The sequence below is a fragment of the Hyperolius riggenbachi genome, chromosome 1 (assembly GCF_040937935.1).
Source record: "Hyperolius riggenbachi isolate aHypRig1 chromosome 1, aHypRig1.pri, whole genome shotgun sequence".
NCBI lineage: Eukaryota > Metazoa > Chordata > Amphibia > Anura > Hyperoliidae > Hyperolius > Hyperolius riggenbachi.
Genome location: NC_090646.1, coordinates 225,554,754 through 225,581,646, shown reverse-complemented (window position 1 = coordinate 225,581,646; position 26,893 = coordinate 225,554,754). Strand labels below are relative to the sequence as shown.

The window sequence follows — 26,893 nt, the reverse complement described above, 5'->3', positions numbered from 1 at the left end:
TTGATGGCTTCTGAGCATGGACAGCTCTCTTTAACTCACACCACAGATTTTCAATTATATTCAGGTCTGGGGACTGAGATGGCCATTCCAGAACGTTGTACTTGCCCCTCTGCATAAATGCCTTAGTGGATTTTGAGCAGTGTTTAGGGTCATTGTCTTGTTGAAAGAGCCAGCCCTGGTGCAGCTTCAGCTTTGTCACTGATTCCTGGACATTGGTCTCCCAAATCTGCTGATACTGAGTGGAATCCATGCGTCCCTCAACTTTGACAAGATTCCCAGTCCCTGCACTGGCCACACAGCCCACAGCATGATGGAACCACCACCATTTTTACTGTAGGTAGCATGTGTTTTTCTTGGAATGCTGTGTTCTTTATCCTCCATGCATAATGCCCCTTGTTATGCCTAAATAACTCAATTTTAGTTTCATCAGTCTACAGCACCTTATTCCAAAATGAAGTTGGCTTGTCCAAATGTTCTTTAGCATACCTCAAGTGGCTCTGTTTGTGCTGTGGGTGGAGAAATGGCTTCCTCTGCATCACTCTCGCATACAGCATCTCCTTGTGTAAAGTGTGCCGAATAGTTGAACAATGCGCAGGGACGCCATCCGCAGCAAGATGATGTTGTAGGTCTTTGGTGCTGGTCTGTGGGTTGACTCTGACTGTTCTCACCATTCATCGCTTCTGTCTATCCGAGATTTTTCTTGGTGTGCCATTTCGAGCCTTAACTTGAACTGAGCCTGTGGTCGTTCATTTCCTCAATATGTTCCTAACTGTAGAAACAGACAGTTGAAATTTCTGGGACAGCTTTCTGTATCCTTCCCCTAAACCATGATGGTGAACAATCTTTGTCTTCAAGTCATTTGAGAATTGTTTTGCGACCCCTATGTTGTTACTCTTCAGAGAAAATTAAAAGAGGAGGGAAACTTACAATTGACCCCCCTAAATACTCTTTGTCATAATTGGATTCACCTGTGTATGTAGGTCAGGGATCACTGAGCTTACCAAGCCAATTTGAGTTCCAATAATTCGTTCTAAAGGTTTTGGAATCAATAAAATCACAACAGTGCCCAAATTTATGCACCTGCATAATTTTATTTAAACAATTATGGTGCACTTTCTGTAAATCCAATAAACTTCATTTCACTTCTCAAATATCACTGAGAGAGAGAGGCAATCCCCTACTTCAAATGACTTGAGTTTTTAGAGATACAAAGTCTTCATATACAAAATATAAAATACTCTTTTATTACATATCTTTGGTATTTAATGTTACAGTACTGTATAAACTGTTATAAGCACATCAAAACATTATTTATCCATATTACTATTATTATTGGTTTATAAAGCACCAACATATTCCATGGCACTGTTTAAATTAAGAAACAAGAAACAAATATGGGGTACATAATAATACAGACAATGGTATAAACCAATATACAAAATACAGAATTGGTGATAAAATATAGAATCGATACAAAATACAGAATTGGCAATTACAGTGACAAAAGTAGCACAATGAATACAATTTGTAACAGATTCCAAGACACCAAAGGGTGAAACAGCCCTTTCCCTTACGAGCTTAAAATCCAAAGGAATAGGGGGAAAACAAGAGGTGGGGTAGTATACAATAAACATAACTAGAGGCAGTGTGTTTTTAGAATATCTAGTAGGAGTGCAACTTGGCCTGAGGTCATAGGGGGACTGGCCTAGTGAGTTTTTAGGGAGCGTTTAAAGATATCAAAGGTTAGAGAGTGATGGATGTGTTGTGGAAGGGCAATCCAAAGGAGGGGTGAAGTACGTGGAAAATCTTGTATACGTGAATGTGAGGAGGTAATTCACATTTCACCCTGTTTAACTCAGGACACAACTTAGAAACAAATGAAACTTACAAACAATGTCCCGGTACGGAACCTGTTTCAAGTAGGGGATGGTATATATACAACTATGCATGTATATATTGTCCGGGCTTACTGCAAACCTAGTGAGCTAGTGAGAAGCCCATACTAAAGAAATGGAGAGACAAGTAACGGAACTGTTTGGGGTAAACTAGGACACCAGGGATTCTAAATAATGGTTAGAACACATGAAATGCTGCACAGTATCAAATCTGCCTCCCATGATCCGCTAGAGAATATTCTCAAGAGCCAACTTACTCTTAACACAGAGAAACTTAAAAGTGTGAGCAGTATAATTGAATTTCCCGAGCTCAGGGAAGATGATTTATATGACAGTGACCACGTCAAGATAGAAAGGTTATAAATAACCCTTAAAATGTGGCAATAATAAGCCAAAGGGAGAGGAAAACTGAGTTTGAAACTAGAAGTGATTATTCTGAGATCCAGAGCCAAAACCGACTCGTAAAGCTGAAGCAGAATTTCAGGGTGACAAGAACATATTCGGTCTCAGCAAATGTAAAGAGATTTTCTCTTTCCAGCAAAGCTCCATTAATTTCATTACAAAAATACTTCTGATACTGCAGGCCATGAAATGTCTTTTGGCAGAGCAGCTGACAGAGTAAGTACAGCAGGCAGAGTGATTAGTGATCTGTTTGACAAGTAGCCAGACAATAGATACCGCCTTATGGAACTATCCAACCTACACTCTAGATCAAGCTAGCATATCATTTGGATTGCTGAGTTCACTCCGAATGCATTTACAGACCTTTAACTGATTTATCGTACTTTACATTTCTTGAATGCCATTCTGTTTACCATTAAATAGGAAAATCAATACACATCTGGTTCATAGGCTAACTATGCTTGAATGGTCAAGCAATCATCCCAGATGACATAATTATATAATAATGATTTACAAACTACAAATAACATTTCCTGCAATAGACTTCAGTAGCCGGCAAAACCTTTAGTGACACCCCTACTGCACGCATGATCGTTGCCACTGGCCTAACAGTCTATAAATGCTGCTCAACACCTATGTGGTCAAAGACACACACAGCAAAATAGAGAACACTTGCTTTCTGCACTTTCCATGTGTTTTGCATGACTACCTATTCAACTGTTAAGGATATCAGGCTAATGTTCTACTGGCTGCCATCCAGCTTTTTATTCAAAGCAGAAATTCTGCAAATAAGTGCTCATGGAAGGGAGGCACACAATTTCTTTTTCGGGCCATTAATTTTTCCGTCAGATGTAACTATCCTTTAATTGGAACCTGATGCTTCAAGCTGAACACCACGTGAATAGTTTACAAGCGGTGTTTGATTTTGGAGGATAATTTGTTAGCCTGTTGTGTTTATGCCACTGTTTTAGGTATGTTGTGATGTTTTGTCTTCTTCTGCACACATCTATCCACACAGTTCTGGCAGCTTTCAGATTGATTCCTATATTTTTTAAAGTGTACCTGTGGTGTCACAAAGTTAAAGAAGTAAATTCTTAACTAAGAAAAGGAAAGCCTCTGGATCCTATAGAGGCTTCCCCCGCCGTCGCCTGGCACCTGCACAGCAAGCTAGAGCCACTCATGCACAAGCAGCTCTATGCTACTGCGTAGATATGGCCTCAATGTTAAGGAGGGTTCCAATGAGCGGCGCAGGACCAGAGGATTCTGAGGCTTCCCTCTTCTTAAGTATTTACTTGTTTAACATTGTGACACCTCGGGTTCTCTTTAAAGGACAACTGACCTGAGAGGGATAAGGAGGCTGCCATATTTATTTCCTTTTAAACAATACCCGTTTCCTGGCTTCCTGCTGATCCTTCATGTATCAGCAGTGTCTGTCTGAATCACACACCTGAAAAATGCATGAAGCAAATGGAATCAAACTTAAGTCAAACACCTGATCTGCATGCTTGTTGTTTAGGGTCTATGACTAAAAGTATTAGAAGCAGAAGATCAGCAGGACAGCCAGGCAGTGTGCATTGTTTAAAAGTAGACAAGTATGCCAGCCTCCATATTCCACTCAGGCCAGTGGTCCTTTAAAGGATACCAGAGCCCAAATGAATATGAGAAATGGGGGGAGCAGGCATGTATGGTGAGCTGTCCCGATGCTCACCGCTCCCCTCGTTCTCCATTCTGCCCCCTTCGCTAGCTGTAATTGCCCTTTGGCACCCTCTTCTGGTTGGGCGGGTCAGCCATTACTGCACCTGCACTGGCCCGGCTGCAAGCATTCTAAAGTACGCAACCGTGGCTGGAAGCGCTCTGCATATGCACATGGCGTCATCGTGACATCATGCGCAGAACACTCCCGAACGTGGTTGCATACTTTAGAATGCGTGCAGCCGAGCCAGTGCAGGCGCAGTGATGGCCGATCGGAAGAAAGTGCCAGAGGGAAATTGCAGCTAATGGAGGGAGCAGAATGGAGAACGGGGGGAGCGGTGAGCATCAGGACAGCTCACCATACATGCCTCCTCGTTACTCATATTCATTTGGGCTGTGATATCCTTTAACACAAATCTATCTAACTTCATGACAACTGCTGCTCCGTGAAGCTGCATTTATATTAAAAGTTGGTGAAACTTGGTTTAGCTCATAGTTTTTGTAATAAAAATAACAATAGTAAAATACCATGCCATATAACCATAACCATACAATTTTTAAACTCACAAGACACACGGGGACTACTTCAATTGCAATATTTCATAAAATCAAATTTTCTGCAAATGTTCCAAACAAGCAAAAATAGAAGAAATGAGGAAAGCTTTTTCATGCTGCTATATGGCACTCTATGGCAAGTAAAACAATGAATTTTGATACCCAAAGATACATTAGTTTTAGGTATGCGTAAGGTGCCCATTGATGATACAATCTTCATTGTACAATCTTAACACTTCTTTGTAATATGAGGAACTACCTAAAGCATCCATTCAAAGTATATTCATTGTAATACATAAATTTTCTAAGACTGCACAATGAAGATTCTATCATTGCTGAACACCTTTACTGAATCAGTAATCAGTAGGGATGGCCAGTAATTGATTGAGTTGAGGCAGCATTATGCAAATTTTCTATTCAAATGTATGCAGCTTGAAAATGGACCAATCAAATTCTACTTTGGCAAAATTTGATTAATCCATTTTCACCCTGCATAAATTTGCATACAAAGGTTGCATAGTCCTGTATCAACTCTGAATTATTGAATCTCCTTGACCAACTCTAATTATCCCCCTTGGACCAATCAGAATATAAATAACTTCTCAGACCTTAGTTTACATATTAATGGAGGAGTCACAAGTCAAAGGATTGCAGTGTACAATCCCTCAGCTTTGTGTAGGCATAATAGTGAAACAGGATGTAACTTGCCCACCAAATCAGCAGCAGTGATGAACAGAAACTGCAATTTATCTGTTAAGCAAAACAGGCAAAAACGCCAAACCTTCCTCTTTACTCCATAGCCCAAAATTATAAATGTACACAGGGTATTTATATTCGCTACTTCCTCCACACAACTGATGAACACCACTATAATAATGAGTAGTGTTGATGTTTTCGCGATTCCTGAGATGGAGTTTGAAAAACTGAATTCTCCCGAACCCCATCCCACCACTGCCACTACTATCACACGCCCCCTAGTGGACGGACTGCTCAATGCCTTCCAATGTATTTCAACCCACAGACCATCCAACCTGGTGGACGCAATCGATGAGCTGAAACCACTGAAATTAGGCAGCAGACAGGCTAGAAGGAAGCTTGTGAGCTACGGTAACACAAACTACACCTATTTCAGGGTACAAAGTTGCCACCACCTCTGTAGAGGACAGATGACCTATTCTCACTGATTCTAAGACCTGCGAATAAAATGGTTAGAACACACTATTCTGGCTATAACGAACAATACTTCTGAGTAGTGTATCTTTGGAAAAACTAGGATTCTTTCTGGTTGGCTGAATAGCAGGGTGCAGCTGAGACAATAAATGACTTCAAGTTTTTTTTTATTATAAATGCAATATAAATAATTAATATATACAGAAAATTGTTAAACGTAACAATTAGACAATAATAACCCAGTGTAAAATACAAGGGAAAAATAAACAAAAATGGATATGTCCATTTGTGGAAGCAAGTTAAAATACTTTGTTCCAGATTGAAGGAAACAGGGAACCCAGCTTCAAAGGTCCTCCAGCTGGTTCCGGTCAGATGGAAAACAGGAGAACACCTCCTCCCTGCATGCACCTTGGCTTGATTAAAGCTAGTTTTGGGGTGGGACAAAGCCTGCCCCCTCCGGTTTACAAATCAATCCCAGTCCATCTCCTTGGCGTGAGATTTTAGGTTTAAACTGTAGAACACTGTAATTCAAAAATGATAAATGCCATATTTGTGCTGATAACAGATTTATACACAGTGGATCCGGGTGGTTTTATTGAGACCAAGGAACAATAGTCGAGCCCAATTAGTTGCATCAAAATTAATATCTCGGCTTTGGAAAGACCTATGACCTTCCACAATATCTTAAAAGGTGTGCAATTTCATCTGTGCTCAAGTGTGTTATTACCATAGAGATAGTCAGTGGCATTCTGCTACAATCTTACCAAAAAATGAATGGGTGTATTTCCCATATGTGCTGCACACCTGAGAGTCATGCTGAGGCTGGAGCCAAAATATCTGCGAGACCCTAGTTCTCAATAGGCCCTTCTGCTGTGGGCTTCCTGACTTCTACAGCAGGACAAACCAAATGCTACTGCTGACACTTAGCTGAGAAATAAGACTCTTTTGGACCGATTAATTGAATACAAACATTGGCATTGGCCTGATCATAGAACAAAAGTAATCCCATGAATAGAGCTCTGCTATCTGCTACAATAGACAGACCCCAAGTTATCTGCATTCTGCTATAACTACACATACATTTGGAATTGTACCATTAATCACAATCGGTGCAGAAAACCGATTGCAATGGCATTTTTTTTCACGGCTCGTGTGTGACACCCCACAATTCAGCACACAAAGAAGTGGACAGAGTCACGGTCCAGCTTAGAAGGAGAAAGCTTCAGAGTCACGTGATGTGCAGCATGAACTGCAAGTGAATTAACTCCCCATGATCCTGCCCACTTTTTCAGGTGCTGAAATGTGATAATTCGAGTTTCTAAATTCAATCTCCAGAATTTGAATGCCAGCACTAATAATGATCCCCATCCTCATCAATAAATCATATTTAAAAAAAAGAATAATAAATGTTTGTGTCCTTGAATACACTTGTATGCACTTGTAATGACACGTCCAAAGATAATTGCCACTTTCCTGTTTTGCAGGCATCTCGAAGATGTGCTGTAATAAATCTCACAATAACATTATGTGAAAACTTGGATTCCTTTTATTAGAAAAGATTTGCACTGTTCCATATAATAGAATGATATTTTAGTATTTGGACACACAGCTCCTTTCTATCTCATTTCCAATGATCCATCATCCTTTCCTTGTTTGTTTCATTTTTAACATTTTGCCCTGCCATGTTTAAAATAGCTTTTTTATTATTTGCATGACTGAGCCATTGAAAAGAGCAAACATGCATTAAACTTCCTAATCTAGCTGATTTGTACCATGAAAAGACTGTCAAACAGAGGACAAGAATTCAGCATGCTATCATGTTCTGCTGTCACCGTTCAATACTGAATATGCTTTGTGCTCTAAAAAAGACATTTCGAAGTCATATAAATTAATCCATTTTATTGCAAAGTTATATCTGAAAACGTAAACCGAGCCCTTTTTTTCAAATATTCGTCTCTGGGAGGATTTTCTTTTTTATTTGTCTGAGTAAAATGTCAATAGCACCATTAATAAGAATTATATTTAAAAGAAAATACACGTTGGTATCCTGCGATCGTAGCAAGTCTTTTGTCAGGAAAGTTTCTGGCACCTACTTGGACCACCCAATAGCTGTGCCTGTTTTACATGCCATTGTGTGCCGATTTTTCAACTTTTTGTAACTAAATAAGAACATATGAAATGCTGAAAAAATTAAAATGTGTTACCAAATACCACAGACCTGTTAGGAGAATATTATGTTTTGCTAAAAATTTGCCTTCCAGCCTGTATAGCTTTTTTTTTATTTCCACTGCTAAATTAAAACAAATAACCCTGTGAATTATGTTACACCAGATTTTGTTTCTCATTCTGCCCATTACAGTTTTAATCAGATTGGCCAGCAGGCGCCATCTGATTTTACTAACTGAGCGCATTTGTGTGGTATGTCAATGTACCACATGTGCTGTATGTGATCCATTAGGATATTATTGCTCACTTACTGGCTGTAAAGCATTTTGCTAACATCGAAGTGCATTTCCATGAGGCTCTAGCGCTAAGATGGAGTCATAAACTGGCTACTTCACCTAGATGGAAAAAAAATAAAATCATTTTCAAAGGCATGTATTTGGAAATATAGCCCCTTATTCAATTCAATTTTTCCTCCTAAGTTTTCTCCTAGGAGATCATTTTTCATATTCTGTTTAAAATAACTCTACAACTGGAAATGCACCAGAAGTATTGTGGGGGAAATAGTGTGGTCCAGTGGCGTAGCAATAGGGGTTGCAGAGGTAGCGACTGCATCGGGGCTCTTGGGCCAGAGGGGCCCCAAGGGGCGCTCCCTCAGCTGCAGTATTAGCTCTTTATTGGTCCTGTGCTAGTAATAATCACTTCTATAGATGCTCTAAATAGTAGTAATCATAAACAAACTGTTCCCCATCCCCTTCTTGCACCACTAATACTGTGGATGACCTTGGCAGGTTTTGTTGTGCCACATCAAGTGTTACGAATAGCGTGCCGGGGGGCCCAATGTAAAACTCGCACTGGGGCCCATAGCTCCATAGCTACGCCACTGGTGTGGTCAAAATTATTTTGAGTATTTTCTTGCTTACTGGTGGCTTAAAAGGACATTTTATTGATAAGGCGTGAAAATATCACCTAGGAGGAAACATGGAAGAAAAGTGAATTGAATAGGGGCCAAAGAATATAAGGCTCAATGTTTGTGTTCTACTAAGACTCGTCCTATCCCATGATCCTTAGTAACTTTCTTATGAAATCACTTTGCAAAACCATTCATATTAACCACTTGCCGACCGCGCACTCATACCGCACGTCGGCAAAGTGGCAGCTGCAGGACCAGCGATGCAGTTCTGCGTCGCCGGCTGCCAGATAATTAATCAGGAAGCAGCCGCTCGCGCGAGCGGCTGCTTCCTGTCAATTCACGGCGGGGGGCTCAGTGAATAGCCTGCGATCGCGGCTCGCAGGCTAAATGTAAACACAAGCGGAAATAATCCGCTTTGTTTACATACGTACAACGCTGCTAACAATAGCAGTGTTGTACCAGATCAGCGATCCCCGGCCAATCAGCGGCCGGGGATCGCTGTCACATGACAGACAGGAGTCTGTTAGAGGCTGCACACGACACATCCGTTCCTGTGCAGCCTCGGATCTCCGGGGAAGGGAGGGAGGAGAGGGAGGGGGGAATTTCGCCGCAGAGGGGGGCTTTGAGGTGCCCCCCCCCGCAACACCCAGGCAGGCAGGAGCGATCAGACCCCCCCAGCACATCATCCCCCTAGTGGGGAAAAAAAGGGGGGCGATCTGGTCGCTCTGCCTGCACCCTGATCTGTGCTGGGGGCTGTAGAGCCCACCCAGCACAGATCAGCTAAAACAGCGCTGGTCCTTAAGGGGGGGTAAAGGGTGGGTCCTCAAGTGGTTAAGGTTAGTTAGGCAAAATTGTACTATTGGGTAAATTCAAAGTTCTCCCCTAGTATGTAGTTGACAGAGAAAGGAAAGTTATGACATTTCCTACGAACAACTTATTTATCAGTGACCCAAGTTAAATAAAACCATTTAGACAAGGTTTCTTAACTTGTACAGTTACTAATTACTTCCAGAAATGTCAACTGCTAACAGGAAGGAGACAGGAGAGATAGAAAAGTTTAAAAACAACTCAGTTATCACTTACACCCAAAAAAAAAAAAACAGTAATCCGACAGAGTTTCCGAACTTGACCAGTTACTAATTCCTGATCAGTCAGGGTTATCTCTTGATGACCATTGAAATATTATTACCAAATCAAGTAACTATTGCTCTTATCCATCAAATATCTTGTACAGAGGGCCATACCCAGCTATGTCCCAAGAGCAACAATATTGATTTGATTGGACTCATTTAATAAGAGAACAGTGATGATGTACAAGGGTGATCAATAAGCATTTAGTAAACTGCAGGCTTATTTTAGTGTGGTTTGGGTCACTGTAACCACTGTTTATTGCTCTACAGATATGGTTGCTTGAAAACTGGAGCAATATGGCACAGTTCCCCTAACACACAAGTAAGTGTTTAGCTTAATTTTCATATTACTATATGCTATAGCCCCATTTGGGCCTCAGTATTTGTAAGCATAAACCCTTCTGAGTTGGGCCCCACATTGGAGTACATATGAGTTTTGGTTTGGGTGCTGGTGCTGCATTAGAACTATAGAGTTTGCTACTGCTCTTGGCTGCGGCTAAGCAATCTTGTTTTTGAGCATTTATACCCATTATTCTGCCCCTACCCCCCTTAATGACAGTGCTCCTTCTGACATCTAAAACTAAGAAAAAAACCTTCCTGTTACCTTACCTTAACCTCTTAACCCTGCACAAAAATCCTTAATTCCTCCTGTTGTTTCCCCTAAACTAAAGCTAGCCATCCATACAACTATGTTTTTGATCGGCAATGTGTTCCACATTACGAATGACATCACCAAAAACCAACATAACAGTTCTGTATTTTGATTGTGATGTAAGTGTAATGTCAATCGCAAACAGAAAAAATCAACAACTTAGGCACCAGCAGCACTCCGGTAAAATGGGCAATGCATAGACCGCAATGTCAATTGTGGCATAATGGCACCCAGTGGGTAATGTGGGTGTCAGTGGTGCCCGTTAAGTATAGGAATTATGTGCCACAGATATTGGTGGAGAGTGAGTTTAGCAGTGAAGGCAGGGTTCATACCGGTGGCGGGGGTTCTATTAGGGTTAGGCATTGGCAATTTGGCAGAAGGAGGGTTACTGTGAGTAAGTGTGAGAATAGAGCTAGGTTGACTGATATTTTACTATCATATTACCCATAATCATAATTTTACTGATATTCTACTACCATCTTTCAGCGAAACCGAAATTACTGCAGTGCCCTTTTTAGATGTACACCCTTACCTAACCAAAACCAATAATCATTATCTTCATTTCAACATCTGACCAATGTCATCTTTACCAAATCTTCCTGTTGCTGTTAAGGCTTCAGGATCGAAACCCAATGAACTGCCGAAATTGTAATGGACAACTGAAACATAATCCCAGTTTTGGGCACTACTGATAACAGGTGCTGTAATCTCACACCTGGCCCAAATTCAGGTTGGGGGTTCTATGATGGCATATGTGACACACTTTAGTTACAGTGTACTACTCCATTAGAATCACTTCATGTTCTACTTTAAATAATATGCTATATTTGCTTCCACTCAAAAAGTTACATTTTTGTGTTTACCAGAATATAAAGAGTAAAAGATAAAACAGAACGTTAGGTTCCCTCAGCCCGTGAGGTATTTTACCCAAATTACTGCGAGAACCCATACTTTTTCCAGGGCAGTGTATTTGTAGCTTAATGGTGTGCTAAGTTGCCAACGTGTGCCAAATAGCCAATTCATATTTAGCACATAGATAAGGAGGGAGCCTTGTCCATAGTCACATCAACTCTAATCCAGTGTCTCACGTTTCATATGCATTTATTTTAATTGATATAAAAGGTTTATGAGCATGGATAAGCAGCGGGGTTCAGTTTCATCTAAGTGCTTCCTTTTTTTTATTTTAACTTTACCTCTAATCAAAATTCTCGGTCTGTCATAAATGAAACGCTGGAACTACTCTAGGTGGCTCCAAGCTTCTCATAGGCTGAAGAATCATCACGACTGCTGTGTGAACCTTTCAACCAGCTGAGCAATGCTTCAAAAACAAATATAGACATCAACATGTAAGACAGTCTGCTGTGGATATTTTAAGATTACTGAAACCCTTCCAATCAAACAAACCATTTGCACACAGAACATAGATTCTATTATTGCAAGTGACTTCTCATGCAACAATAACACAATGCATTAAAACTATAGCCAAAATGATTGACAAAATTCAATCAGTGGCTTTTTTTATGGAAATCATAAGTGCCACTAGTTTTTTTTTTTTCATGAATGCTGTCTACATGATAATTTAACCTCCACTTACTTGGAAAAACATATGAGCCATTCTGTTCAGCACAGGTTTATGCAAACAAATAGAAAACTTTACTTTTGTTTTCCTTTGCTCTGAACTCAATTGGGTATTCCTGCACATAGGCTGACATTTGGCATAATAAATACCCTGCAACTGTGAGCACAATGGCTTGTATGAATGAAGCACTCATTGTAGAATGGAATAAATATGCAACAATTAACCATTTAAGGATGGCACTAATTGAAATCTACGCCCTGTTTTGATGCTGCTGTGGCTGGCAGTGTATAGATTTCAACTCACCGACACTGCCCGCTGTTGCCGCTCTCATCGCTCCTATCTCCCGCCGCAACTCATTTGCTCTTCTGCCTCTATAATGGCAGAGCCCTGTGGGCAGGTCAGGAGCCAATTCCATTGGCTCCTGACCCTGTCTATCAATGTAAGCAACTCCCATTGGCTTACTTTGATAGACAAGGTCAGGAGCCAATGAAAGCGGCTCCTGACCGGCTCACAGGAACTCTGCCGTCATTGTCAGCAACGCTAGCATTTCTGCCTAGTGCGTTCCTACCCTCAGGCTTTTTTGTATGAAATGAAATCCTCACTTAAGTTAAGTAATGGTCAGAGAGAGGGAGCGGAGCATTATTAAATAGTACACAGAATGTATCTTTGCAAAAATTCAATCAAAGTGCCTCTAAATACCATACTGATCACATGGGATTTTGATCTAGGTTTAAACACCTTAAAGGATGGAGCAGTACTTATTGAATGGGGTAAGGAGTCCCATAGGGAAGGAGCAACATGACAGGAGGCTTGGGATGCAAAGGTTCTGAGGTTAATTCTGAAGATGACTAGATTATTAGATTCTGCTTATTTGAGATTCTAGAAGGTACAGAGGGAAAAGGGAGGCACATCTAAATGACTATATGGGGGTAATGTGGTAAGGAGGAGGGGCACATCCGACTATCTATACAGAGGTAACGGTGGGCACATCCCACTATGTATATGAGGGGGTATATCTGGGGGGAAGAAGGGCACATCTGGCTATCTATGGGGGAAGGGGGTACATCTGGCTACCTATTCTGGGCAGGGCCGGATTTAGGCCAAGGCCTACAAGGCCACGGCCTAGGGCACCACAGGAGGAAGGGCACCAAAGCAGCAGGCTAAACTGGTGCAGCATTTGCAAGTTTGCAAATGCTGCAATGCAGGTAGATCAGGCTAGTGCCTGACTGTGGTACTCTGCTGCTAGCCACCTGTGCAGCACCCATCTTTCTCTCTGTGCACGTTTGCATTGTGGCCAGCGGCTATGGACTTGGGAAGCATTGGAGACAGAAAGGAAGAGGAAGCTTCTGCACTGGAGATGAGTGTAGAAATAAGTGACACTGATGGCTTCTGCGGTGTGAAGGTGAGCAGGCTACCTATACTGAAAGGGGGAAGGAGGGATTAAGGGAGTCATCTGGCTACCTACACTGGAGGGGGAGGAGTCATCTGGCTACCTATACTGGAGGGAAAAAGGGGAAGGAGTCATCTGGCTACATATACTAGAGGGAGAGGGGGAGAGGTCATCTGGCTATCTATACTAGAGGGAAAAAGGGGAAGGAGTCATCTGGCTACATATACTAGAGGGAAGGGGGAGAGGTCATCTGGCTACCTATACTGGAGGGAAAAAGGGGAAGGAGTCATCTGGCTACATATACTAGAGGGAAGGGGGAGAGGTCATCTGGCTACCTATACTGGAGGGAAAGGGGGAAGGGATCATCTGGCTACCTATACTGGGGGGGGGGCGTCAGCAGGCTACCTATACTAGAGGGAAGGGGGGAGGGGTCATCTCACTACCTATACTGAAGGAGGCTGGCGACAGTGGCCTAGGGCGGTAAAGAGTACAAATCCGGCCCTGATTCTGGGGAAGGGGGACACATCTGGCTATACATATATATTTCTTATGGAGATTGGGGTTCTCCAGTGCTGCGTGCATGCTTTGCATAGTATTGCATAAAATTCGGTTTGTGCTGCTCATCCCTCGGCTTATATTATTTTCCCCTGTGAGCGTGCATAACCACACCCATCTCTAGCACAGTTAAGCATATAAATGAGCAGTGCTCATAGTTCAGTTAGTAGCTAGTAGAAGGTGAGGTGTTTTTAATTTCATTTCTCCAATTTAGCTGACCCCTGGGCTTTTGGCATGGTTCCCACTAGAACGCTGATAAAAACTAGCATTTTTGCCTGGTCAGAGTAGGACTCACCAGATCGGGGACACTTTGGCGCAGTTGGTGAGCTTAAACGCGTTAAAGCGTAACCAAGAGCCCCTGTCACTGTTTTCTTGATGTGTGCTGCAGTACCCTCTGTATTTATATATTTCTTATGGAGATTGGGGTTCTCCAGTGCTGCGTGCATGCTTTGCATAGTATTGCATAAAATTCGGTTTGTGCTGCTCATCCCTCGGCTTATACATACAGGGGGAGACCTCTAGGTCCCTGATCCAGCTGGGTTGTGAACCACTGTGCATGTACTTTTCTGGGCCGCATGCCCCTTCCGTCACACTCCTAGGGGGGCCAGTAGGTTTGCCCAGCAGGGGGCCCCTGAAATTTCTGATGGTGGCCCTGGTTAGAACTATTTGGGACCTTAGTTCTGTCTGTGTTACCTGTTGTATAGGATATTATTTACTTCCTGTTCCAGTAACAGGTAGTCAGCATGACAGCATGACAAATTATCCACTCCTCCCATCTCTCCACCACTGCGGCTCCCCTCTGTGAATCCCTCCACTGACTTCCTATCCAGTCCAGAATCAGATTCAAGATACTTTGTACACAAAACCTGCCCAACCTATTTTTCTGATCTTACTCAGAGATACACACCTAGCTGCTCACTCCACTCCTCCAGTGAACTTCACCTGACTGCCCCCCGCATCACCCAATACCATGCACCCCTACAGGACTTCTCAAGAGCTGCTCCAACACTATGGAACTCCCTACCTCCCCCCATTAGGGTTTCCCCCTCCTTCAACATTTTCAAGAAGGCCCTCAAAATGCACTTTTTCACTCTGACCTCCCCCCCCCCCCCTCGCTAGAGCTCTAAACCCACAGCTGAACTCTGGTCCCCTACTGTTCATGTCCCTACCTCTCCTTCTAAATTGTAAGCCTTCAGGCAGGGTCCTCCTCCTCATGTCTCCTACCTGTTCATGCACCTCCATTACCGTACATCCATCCTATGGATCTGAGTGAACTCAACTGGCCTAATCTCCATGCTCCTATCCTGTGACTGACAAAGCATTACCTTGTGCTCATACTCTGCTGCGTGATCTGGTTTGCAAGTATTCCTGTATTGTCTTATTGCTGTAGGTCACACCTAAATATTGTCTGTAACTTTAACTAATGTCCAGCGCTGCGTAATATGCTGGCGCTTTATAAATACAATAAATTGATAAAGACAAGAAGAGGTGGTAAAACTCTACAAAAGAGCAAAGAGAGTAAAGACAACAAATTGCATTCTGAAGAATCATGGGAGAAAAAAATAATCTGTCAAGTTTTTACTGATGTCCCTCATTTCCTTTCCCAGCATTCATCCAAGGCACTGAATGCCTATAGGCAAAGGTATGAAGGAAATTCTCTTCATCGAGTAAACAGAAAGTAGTAATAAAGTTACAAAGATTCTGACACTTCCATATCCAAAAATGAGGGAAAAAGGTTTTGGCTGATGTAAGCTTTTAAGTATCTGTTGATAGCTGTGTTCTGTCTATCCTATGATCTATCATGTAATGAACATACTATGTTATTCTAAAAATTCCTGGGTTAGTGTTGATCCAATTCTGAAAGATTTTGCACTCACATTTCCAGTTTTCTTGACTAGATGTGGCTTCCTGTTAATCTTTAGCCATCATAATTAGCATTTTGTACTTTACCAATCACATATATCTTGATTTATCCAAAACAAGAGCAATGTAAATGTTTAATGTTTATAAGATGTTTGCATAAAAACATTTTTTTCTCAAATGTGTTTGCCATCAGTGCTGCAATTCGGTTTCTGCTAGGTACTGACAACTGGTTTAATGTAAATGTCAAAAATTATGGCTTGAAAGCAGAAAGAGAACTAATCATTTCAATTACATTTCTCGGACAACCAAAGGTCAACTCAGAAGTGTCCCACATCAATTTTAAGAACAGTTCACATCTGTTGCAACAGCGGTGGCATCAGCTGACAGATGTTCAAGAAAAATGAACTGTTCCCAGTTTAGTTTACATAGAATAAGCTGCAAGAAGTTGTCAACATCATAGTTTAGACAGACATAGTCAGTATGCTATCATCCATAGAGCACAATTCAGTAGAAATCTCCCCCTTGCCTTCTGCGATCAGATATTAAAGTAATATCCAATTTCTCTGTGTCAGGACCCTATGACAAATAACTATTGCAAAAACAAAGGGGGGGGGGGGGCAACCTGTGGTGTAATATGTAAAATATTTTTTGCTCAGTATATAGCTTTAACTGACTAAGAACTGTAATATATACATGCACTAGATCTTCAGCTAAAACACTCAGGTGTCCTCTGACATCACTGGCCTCCTTTCTAGCAATTCAGGTGTATTGCCCTCATTTGATGGCTGTTCTTTCTGTTGGAACCTCTTTTGAACTGGCTGGAGCTGGAGGTGCATATCTATCCCCCCCTTTCATTCTCCATAAAGCAAGACTCTCAGCCAATAACTCTACAGAGCTCATACATATACCGCCACTGACAATAAGCTCTAACAATTGTTTTGGGTAAAAGGAATGCAAAGTACATTCATAGCTTAACTGGTTCCAGGCACAGCTAATTGAAATCTATGCACTGTTTGGAGACTCCTATCTCTGCCATGGTGTGGATTTGAATAACTGGTCTCCCGTGCTCCCTCCAATATCGCTGTTCAGTGCACCCTGTGATTATTGTGAACCAATCACAATGATCACAGGGAAAAACATTTGAAAAAGGCTCTGGTACTTAAAGAGGAACTCCAGTGAAAATAATGTAGTAAAAAAAGTGCTTCATTTTTTACCATAATTATGTATAAATGATTTAGTCAGTGTTTGCTCATTTTAAAATCTTTCCTCTCCCCGATTTACATTCTGACATTTATTACATGGTGACATTTTTACTGTGGGCAGGTTATGTAGCTGCTCCTAGCTGTTTTGGCTGTTAGAGACAGCTGTAAACAGCTATTTCCTGTCTGCGAACCTTGTTACATTGTAACAAACTGCCAAAAGTACCGCGGTACTCAGAGCTTCTTGTGGGAGGGGTTTCAGCACAAAATCAGTCATACAGCGCCCCCTGATGGTCTGTTTGTGAAAAGCATTATATTTCTCATGTAAAAGGGGGTATCAGCTACTGATTGGGATAAAGTTCAATTCTAGGTTGGAGTTTCTCTTTAAGGGGCCACAGCAGTGCCATCCAGAACTGGTTTAGGCTGGTCATTAAAAAGAGATTTATGTGACCACTCATGAACTAAATCCATTTTTTCTGTTAAGATTGAGGTGTATGGTGTTCTACAGGTGTTTTTCTTGGAGTTCAGCAAGAATGGTGAAAGCAGGGAAACCATCAGCAAAGAAAGGCCATAGAATTTGAACTATGCAAACATTTCAAAGTTAAGTATCAGTTTTTATTGCTTTAATACATGCATGATTTTGTTTTTAGAGTTTATCTAGTAAAACCTGAGCTTGCCAGCATGGTTGCTAACGCAATGTGGGTGAATGTGGCGTCACACACGTGCCCACGCATACGCCGGCAATCACGGGGGGCGTATGTATGTGCACAAAAGACGGAGCATGGAGCCAGCGGTGGACACCGATAGGTAAAGTATACTGCACGGGGCACTGGGGTGCACATTTTACAATAGGGGACAGTGCCGGGGAGACAGGTTTACACTAGTGGTACAGGTTGCTTAGCAGCAATGGCGATACAATGCTGGACAGGTCCTGCAAGGAGAAACCACTGTCAAGCTGGAAACCTTTGTCTGTGTATTACTATTTGTTTACCAAATGGGAGCTCCCAAAAGAAATTACAGGCTACCACAGTCGTTTTTAAAACAATCTTTCTCCATATCCTCTCTCTTTCCTTTTGTTGCTTGCTAATAACACATCTCTGAGAATACAAAAATTCTATTTTACATTCCTAAATGAGAAGGAATTTGCAAAAATTCAGCTTCTAGTGAGCAAGAATTTATTCTTAAAATGCGTCACTTCAGGTAAGCAAGTGAATCGGAAATTAATTTCTTGAAAAAGGAACTGTAGTGAAAATATAAATATTTTATTTTTTACAATATTGATTTGAAATTATTGGGTCAGTTTTTGGCCATTGTAAAATCTTTCCGCTCCCTGAGTTACATTTTGAAATTTAGCACAGGTGGCAACATCTTCAGTCCTGCCAGGTGATCTCTATTGACTGTTCATTTACTGAGAGTTCTATTCACAGAGGGAGATACTGCTTGCTTGGCAGTTGGAAATAGCCTTTGTTTCCCACAATGCAACAAGGTTGACAGACAGCAAACAGCCATGGCCCTGACATGCATTGTGGGAGGGGTTTCACTACTAGGTCAGCTGTACAGATGTCCCTAATCTAATCGAGAAAAGGAAAAGGCTTCTTGTGGGAAAGGGGCTATCAGCTACTGATTGGGATGATGTTCAATCCCGGTTAAAGGTTTTAATATAATCCAATTAACAAGGCTGCCATACACTGGTCGATTGCCATCAGATCGACCAGCAGATAGATCCCTCTTTGATTAGATTCAATCACAGAGAGATCTATTGACTGCCTACACTGCAAACAGATTTTGAATCGATTTCACTATGAAACCGATTCACAATCTGTGGAGCTTGCCGCAGCCGCCTGCATACATTCCCTGATCTGCCCGGCGTGAGTCCCCCAGTCTCCGCTGTCTTTTTTCCGCTCTGGGCTCCAGGGCTCCAGCTTCACTTTACAGGAAGTAAGTGAAGCCAGCCAGAGCCCAGCGCGGAGAAGGGACAGCGGGGACAGCGGGTACACACACCGGCGGAACAGGTAATGTATTGCCACTAGCGCCGGTCGTCAGACATTCAAACACCGCTATCGACGCACTCCCGGCAATCGAGCGAAATCTTGTGCACGGACAGATCGACGGGAACGATCTATTTCGGACGGAAATCGATCGTTTGGTCAGCGTTTGCGCAACGATTTCACAGCAGATTCAATCACAGTGATCGAATCTGCTGTATATTGGCGGGAAATAGTGTAAGTGTATGGGCCCCTTTAGGCTGTTTTTGTCTTTAACAGTGCAAAGCATGGATAGCTAGGTATGGATCTGTGGTAGGACTAGAATGCTTGATGTGTTAAAGAGTACCCTGTCCAGTAAAAAGACCAAAAGGAACCAAAAAGTTCCCCTGATAAAATAACAATGCTGAAAACAATTTTGCTTTTTTAAAAGCAGTAGGTATTTGCAAAAGAATAAAGTTTTTTCTCTTGTGAGCAATATTTTACTTCAATAATGCATAATTTCAGGTCTGTGATTGAATATGCAAATCATTAATTTATGTTTCTGGAAAGTCAGGCACACATCCAGAACTACTTGTTTATAGCATGCCTATACACTATTAATTTTACAGAGTCATATAATCTAACATTCAGACAGCTGTCTCAGGCTGTTTTGGCATTCATCAGTGCAAAGTATGGACTGATTTCTTCTCTGGGAAGAAATACTTGTGGCTGGGAAAGATGGCCCTTGAACCTCCACAATGTTCTCTGAGCTCAGTCCTTCTACTGATGGAGAGGCTCCCATTCTGTCATCGTTCACAGATACAGTCAAACTGCAACCACTGTCTTTTGCTTCCATGTTTTCCTCATCCTGTAGGAGAACATTTTATTTTAACTATTTCCAGAGAGCCAAATTATGTATGTAGTAATGAAGTATTCAGTGCTATTTTTACTTTCCGAGTTACATCTACTTTGTTTTTTATCAGTACAACTGGCAAACAAAAAAATTGGAAACAGATTGTTATGGCTATATTTTAATGCCATGCATTTATATTGTTGGAAACTTTGCTCTTTACACGGTTTTACTGGTTCCTGTAACGATCTGTGTCAGCGCCCAGAGGGAATCTGATTATTGGCGATCTGCAGTATCGCCAAGAATACAGATATATAACCGATTATTGGCGATCTGCAGAATCACCGATAATACGGATATATCGCTAACCTCTGGACACCCAGCAAAAGGAACACAATAAATACAGTAATATCACAAAAGTGTGGAAATATCCACCTCACGGCAATTCCTAAGAGGTGTGGTTACCTCTGAATGGGAACCCCGTGAGTGAGATCCTCTAACCAGGCAGAGTGAGGAATCTCGACCCCTAGCAGTAATCGTCTGCTTGGGGCAAGCGTCTCGGAGAGGCAAGCCTCAGAGATAACCCTCCAGTGGGAGACGTTCCACTGAAGGAAGGAAGGTCAGACAGGGAAGGGTTTGGCAACAGAGATGACAGCAGCAGTACAGGAACGGAAGGCAAAAGAGTAATCGGTAATCAGGCAGAGGTCGGCAACAAGAATCAGATAGGCAGAAGTACAATAGTGTAGAGAGAGAGAGTAGTCAAGGATAGCCGGAGTCAAAAACACAGATGCAATATCAACTACAATCCTAACTAAGATGTGAAATTCTTAGTATCAACACCAGGGCACTGAGCTAAGGTCTGAGCGCTAACACAAGAGTATTCACGACAGCAGACAAGGAGCAACTGAAGCCCAGCTCCTTATATGCTGAGAGTCCCTCAGCAAATCCGTCCAGAAGCCCGACCAATCAGGAACCCTCCTGATGTCAGCTGACAGGAGAGTCAGCTGACCCTCCTACGTAGGAGGTAAGAGTCCTGCCTTCTTGCGCGCGCGTGTGACCCTCTGCCTCAGAGCATTTGAGAGGCCAGGCCCCGAGTCCACGCGCGCCCGCGTCCCAAAGTCCGCTGGCCGCATTGCGGGACCCGCCGCCGTGTTGCTAGTGGCGGCGGCGGTGTCCGCATCCATCAGTGCCCACAATTCCTCCTGTCTGCCGTGGCGGCGCCCGCCCTGCTCTGTGCCAGCGGCTCTGTGAGCTGCACGGAAACCGCCGGCTGGGATGCGGAGGCCGCTGCCACGCTGCCCTGCGCGACGGCGGCTCCGCTATTGTTTACAGTTCCTCACTGATTTGACAGTTTCTCCTCATTCCAGCCCAGGCTTTTTCCTGTAGCAGATACTATAGGCTGGACGTGACATGTCATGGAGCTTAGACACTTCTCAACTTCCATTATAAGGTCTGCTGGATCAGTGTTACCCTATTCCTGGTATGCCATAGTTCTCGAAAGAGTGAATGTAGTGGTCAATCCTAGAGTTAGGAGTTTAAATACAATAAATCATTTTCTGTGATTCTGAGGTTGTTGTGCACACCGTTCAGGGCCAATTCTGGTGAACTTGAGACATGAGGACATGTAAAACACTCTCTAAAAGTCCCCTGAACTGCTGATGCTCCTGTGGTGCTCCAGCTCAAGCCTATAAAAAAGTTCAAGCAGAGGAGGTGATCATAGAATACATTTTACACCTTGTACTAAACACACAATAAAGGAAGTCCCCTCAATGCCGAAGTAGGCTAGATGCAACCTTTATTCAGTCTTCAAATGACAAAGTTACATCCAGGGAACAGTTTAACCAACATGTTTTGGAGCACACTTGTCCTTAGTCATGGTGCTGTGCTCTCAACACTCATTTGGCCAAATGCAGTAAACATCATTCTAAATGCACCATTATCACTCTTTTGTTTATTTTTGCTGGATATCCACTAGAATTTTCATAGAGGCGTACCTATCACCAAAAGACCCTGATTTAATTTCTGTTTGAGCCCAGCTTTAGTACTGTATGTGTATGGCAAAAAAGTCAGTTGGATGTTTTTATCCTTTTTTGCCATTGTAGCTGAAATAGCAACCATGGTGACAACCTGCATTCCAGTTCTATAATGTGCATTTACCCAGGGAGCTTAAAAAGAAAAAAAATGGTTCTTCCCATGACATGACAGCAGGTTAGAAACTGGAATTTTGTAAATGACAAGGGTAAGTGTGTACTGATCCAGTCCATTTGGGCACTGGCTTCAGCAGGCGCCTAATAAAAACCAGTGATCAATAATCAGGCGCAGAGGCAGTGAGTTGGGTGCACATTGTGCCCAATACTAGCTGATCAGCTAGTACATCAGCAAATATAGGCTATAGTTTGACACGCCGATCAGCTATCAGTAGCTTAACAGATAGTACTTCCAATAGCTGATTGGTTTAAGATTTCAGTCTCCGTTTGGTAGTTTGGGCCAGGGGCGCAGTAATAGTGGTTGCAGAGGTTGCGACCGCATTGGGGCCCTTGGGCCAGAGGGGCCCCGAAGGGCCCTCCCTCAACTACAGTTTTATCTCTCTATTGGTCCTGTGCTCATAATAATCACTTCTATAGATGCTTTCAATAGTGGTAATCATTAACAAACTGTTGCCCATCCCCTTCTTGCACCTCAGACACTGTAGTTGCCATTGGCAGGTTTTGGTGCGCCGTATCAATTGTTATGTATAGAGTGCATGGGGGGCCCCATTGTAAAACTTGCATCGGGGCCCACAGCTCCTTAGCTATGCCACTGGTTTGGGCTCCAAGGGGTAGGCATTGGGATGAACTTTATTGTTATGCATTAGGATGGAGGATCAGAGTTAGGCATTGGGAGGGAAGGTTAGTGTGAGAACAGGGGGCCAGGTACGTATATAATAAAAAATCAGTAATGTTACATTATCAATATTTTAACTATTGGCATCAGCCAGCGCCCAAATCAAAAGGCATTCATACTCCACTGACTGTGGACAGTAATCCGTTTCCCCTTACCATTTTTGTGTAGCTGCATACTAACAATATGTGGATAAAAATAATGACGCAAATGAGAGTATGTCATGAATGATTTGCTTTCATTAAATATAGGCGCCATACCGAAAATATGTTTTTTCAGCTACCAATGAAGAGGAACAGAACAGGCATTACAGCTTTCCAGTACTGCTAAGACTAGGCTTACAAGCTGTAAAGACTGGTTTACAGACATTTAACTACAGCTTAGCATTCACTTTTTTTATGCTGGATATTTTTCCATAGCTATGCACACAGACATTCCTAAAAATGATCAATATGTATCTTCCACGGTCCATTGACTGTTTGCTAAGGCTCTAAAAGCATCCATAGATGTACAGTGCCGAACTTAATCCTGCTCTGTCTAGCAGGACTGGGTACCAACCAGGTACCGTGAATGGCTAGCTTATCACAGCTTCGGTTCATGAGAATTTAAACAGAGTAGGAATTTATCCTGTATCTGATTGGATATTTTAGGTAAATATATTCCCTAAGACTAAGGTTGTATTTTCAAGGTGTAAATGAAAAAAATCTGGATATCAGTTATTTTTCCCAAGCACCTTGAAATAGATTCTGACCGGTTTCCAGTCCTGTAAAGCCTCAGGGAATCCCACACATAAACCTTATTTCCATATCAGCCCAGCAAAACAGTGTATCATTGTACCAAGTATTCCCTCATGCCTGAAAAATGAAATGTTTAGTCCATTTCACAGCTTAACTATCCGGCAAACACGTGTTTGTGAAATGTATCCAGTAAAATAAGCACTTCACACAATATCAAGTTGCACATAAAAATCTTCAAGGGAAAATCTGTAGTTAAGGAGTCTGACATCTACACTCATCTCTCAAACATATCCTGTCAGTGGCGCTTCTTCTTCTTCTGCCGCCTGATAGCTCTCTGGGATGTTTTACAGATACATATAAGTTTAGAACAGAAGACACCATGGTTCTAATATGTCCTGCTCGTGGTAATAAAATAAATGTATGCATTTGAAAAGTCTGGCTGTCTCATTTGCTGCATCAGGCTATGTGAGCAAATTGATCATTTTACCATGAATGATTTTGCATATTATTTTCTATCTACTCTCACGTGTCTATAAAATGTTACTTGAACCTTTTCTAAAATTCCTCTCTAATGATTTGTCACAATCTAAATTGCTTTTGTATGTTCCTGCAGGCCTAAAGTGGTGGTCTGCCCACCTCAGCATGTACCAGGAGGTGTACTGAGGAAAGCACAGGCTCCAGTTTCCTCAGCTTCTGCGAATAGCCACCAAGGTCCTCTTTTAAAGTGAAATTATGCCCAGCTGTTTATGGAGTGATACTCAAAACACACACAGACACACGCACTGTTTCCATTGACTAACTGTCACTAGACTGGTACCCACTGATCCAGTCTCTGATATGACATGACTAGAGATGGTGGTAAATGGCCAGTAGATGTAGCTTATTGAGGGAGGGAGTGGTAGGCACACGTAAACACATTTAATTGTGTATTATTATAATTATTATTATTATTATTATTATTATTATTATTATCATATATTGGGCCATATGCATTTCAATTTTTCTCCTGAGTTTTCTCCTAGGTCAGTGATCTGCAAATTTTGCTCTCCAGTTGCTAAGGAACTACAAGTCCCACAATGCATTGCAGGAGTCTGATTCATAAAGGCAAATGCCTTGTGGGACTTGTAGTTCCTTAACAGCTGGAGAGCCAAGTTTGCAGATCACTGTCTTAGGTGATATTTTCACAACTTGTAAATAAAAAGTCTTTCAAACCACCAGCAAGCAAACAAATATTCAAAATTATTTTGACAGTACTTTTTTATTTACTTTTTGGTACTTTTACAATTGCAAAATGTTAGAAAGGTATTTTAAATCGAAGATGGAAATGTATCTTCTAGGAGAAAACTCAGGAGAAAAACTGAATTGCATATGGGCCCATTGTGTCATAGTGTTACATACAGTAGTTACAGCAAGGGAATCATTTACAAGCAGGAACTCCAAATTTCCTGAACAGAAGCTGGGAAAAGGGATATGCTCTTGTTGTCAGTAAGTGATTTACTGGTCTAGATGAAACTGTTTTGAGAAATATATTAGCATTACATAAATGAGAACAATTAGTAAACATTTGCCATATTGGCATCTACATGAAATTCCAATCCAATAGCATTTGACTTAAACATGAATTAGGCCCCCAGCACACTGCAAATCCGATTTGAGGTTCCTATTTGCATTTCCGATTCTGATTTGCGATTCCGATTTTCCCTGGATGCTATCAAAAGGAAAAGGCAGAAAAAATGCAGCATGCAGTACCAATGAACCTCCCTGGCGTTTAGTTATTCCTGGATTTCTGTGCAAAAAATGATCCAGTTAATTTTCACAACCCTTTTTCCTGTAACTTATCAAAATGTGTCAAGCAAGGGTCTAGTATACATTTTGAGTAAAATAAAAGTTCAAAACACAAAATCAAAACAAAAATTTCAAAATGACTCTCTAAAATCTCTGAACATATACATTTCCTAGCTGCAGCTGCTCGGCCTGCACAAAAGCGAATGTAAAGATAGCCATACATCTAACGATGATGGGCAAATTCGGCCAAGAGACAAATCTCTCTCTGATCAGATTCGATCAGAGAGAGATTTGTCTCTTGGCCGTCTGTCCATCTACCGGCTGCCTATACACCACAGGCTGATTCCTGATCAATTTCGTCCACATCCGTTGCCTCACCGCTGCCCCCCCCCCCCCCATGTCTGCATTTATACATTACTTGTCCTGTGTCACCCACTGTGCGGTGCTCATACGTCTTCAGAATCCCCCTGAATGTTATTGGATTGGATTCAATAAAAAAAATGTCACCAGATGTTGATGACGCTACGTGACCCTGGCATCATCAACACTGATCGCCGAGGAACATGTCACTATCGGACGTAAGCGATGAGGAATCAGCACAGCGATAGTGAGTATAAGTTCGTTCAGTATAGGTAGCCAAGTATAGGTGCCACAGTACAGGATAGATAGTACAGTTGCCACAGTGCAGGTTAGATTGTATGGGTGCCACTGTGCAGGTTAGATAGTAAAGCTTCTAAACTATAGGTGCACCAGTACAGGATGCCCCTGCAGCGGCTCTCCCCCCTCTCCCCCCCCCCCCCTCCTTGCCAGTGATTGCTTTTCTCCTAGTCTCCCTCCCCCTCTCTGCAGCCCTTGAGCGATTACCCCCTCCCACCTTCACGATCCTCTCCCTCTGGCTCCTCTCCTTCCCTCTCTCCCTCTGCAGCCATAGCAGGCGGGCAGCTGGGGCTGATACTCACAGTGCCTCTTGCCCATACACCTCCCATCACCAGATCCGGTCCCCTCTGTCTACAGTATCGGGTGCCGCTTGATGACATCATCAGGTGGCATCCCAATATTGTAAACAGAGAGGATCGGAACTGACGATGGGAGCTGTGTGGGCTAGAGGCACTGTGAGTATCAGCCCCAGCTGCCCGCCTGCTATGGCTGCTGAGGGAGGGAGGGAAGGAGAGGAAGGGAGCGAGACAAGCGAGAGGATCAAGGAGGGGGGGGGGGAGGGGGTAATCACTCCAGCGCGGGGAGATCGCCAAGCAGAGACACTAAAACTGGTGCTCAGAGTGCTAGCTAACATGCTAAAGCACGCATGTAGCTAGTTAACTTGTGCAGAGCAGGGATAGGGCAGTGGAAAATCTCCTGAGCGGCATGCCCGACAATGTGCATACCGCTCAGGAGGTTAAAAATCGGAAATTGGAATTGCATGTGAAAATCGAATCAAATTTGCAAATCGGAATTGCATGTAGTGTGCAAGAGGCCTAAATCAGCTATGTACACTCCAGTGCTTCTGGATGTGTGTCTGGCT

General features: G+C 42.4%; 1 long non-coding RNA gene across 1 annotated transcript in view; it reads right to left on the bottom strand.

The window, feature by feature from the left end:
* Positions 1 to 26,394, bottom strand: part of LOC137547198 (uncharacterized) — a 133,396-nt gene extending 107,002 nt beyond the window's left edge. The window contains exon 1 of the long non-coding RNA XR_011026514.1: positions 26,334 to 26,394. This is a non-coding gene — a long non-coding RNA (uncharacterized lncRNA). The remainder of the gene's footprint in view (positions 1 to 26,333) is intronic.
* Positions 26,395 to 26,893: the final 499 nt, after the last annotated feature.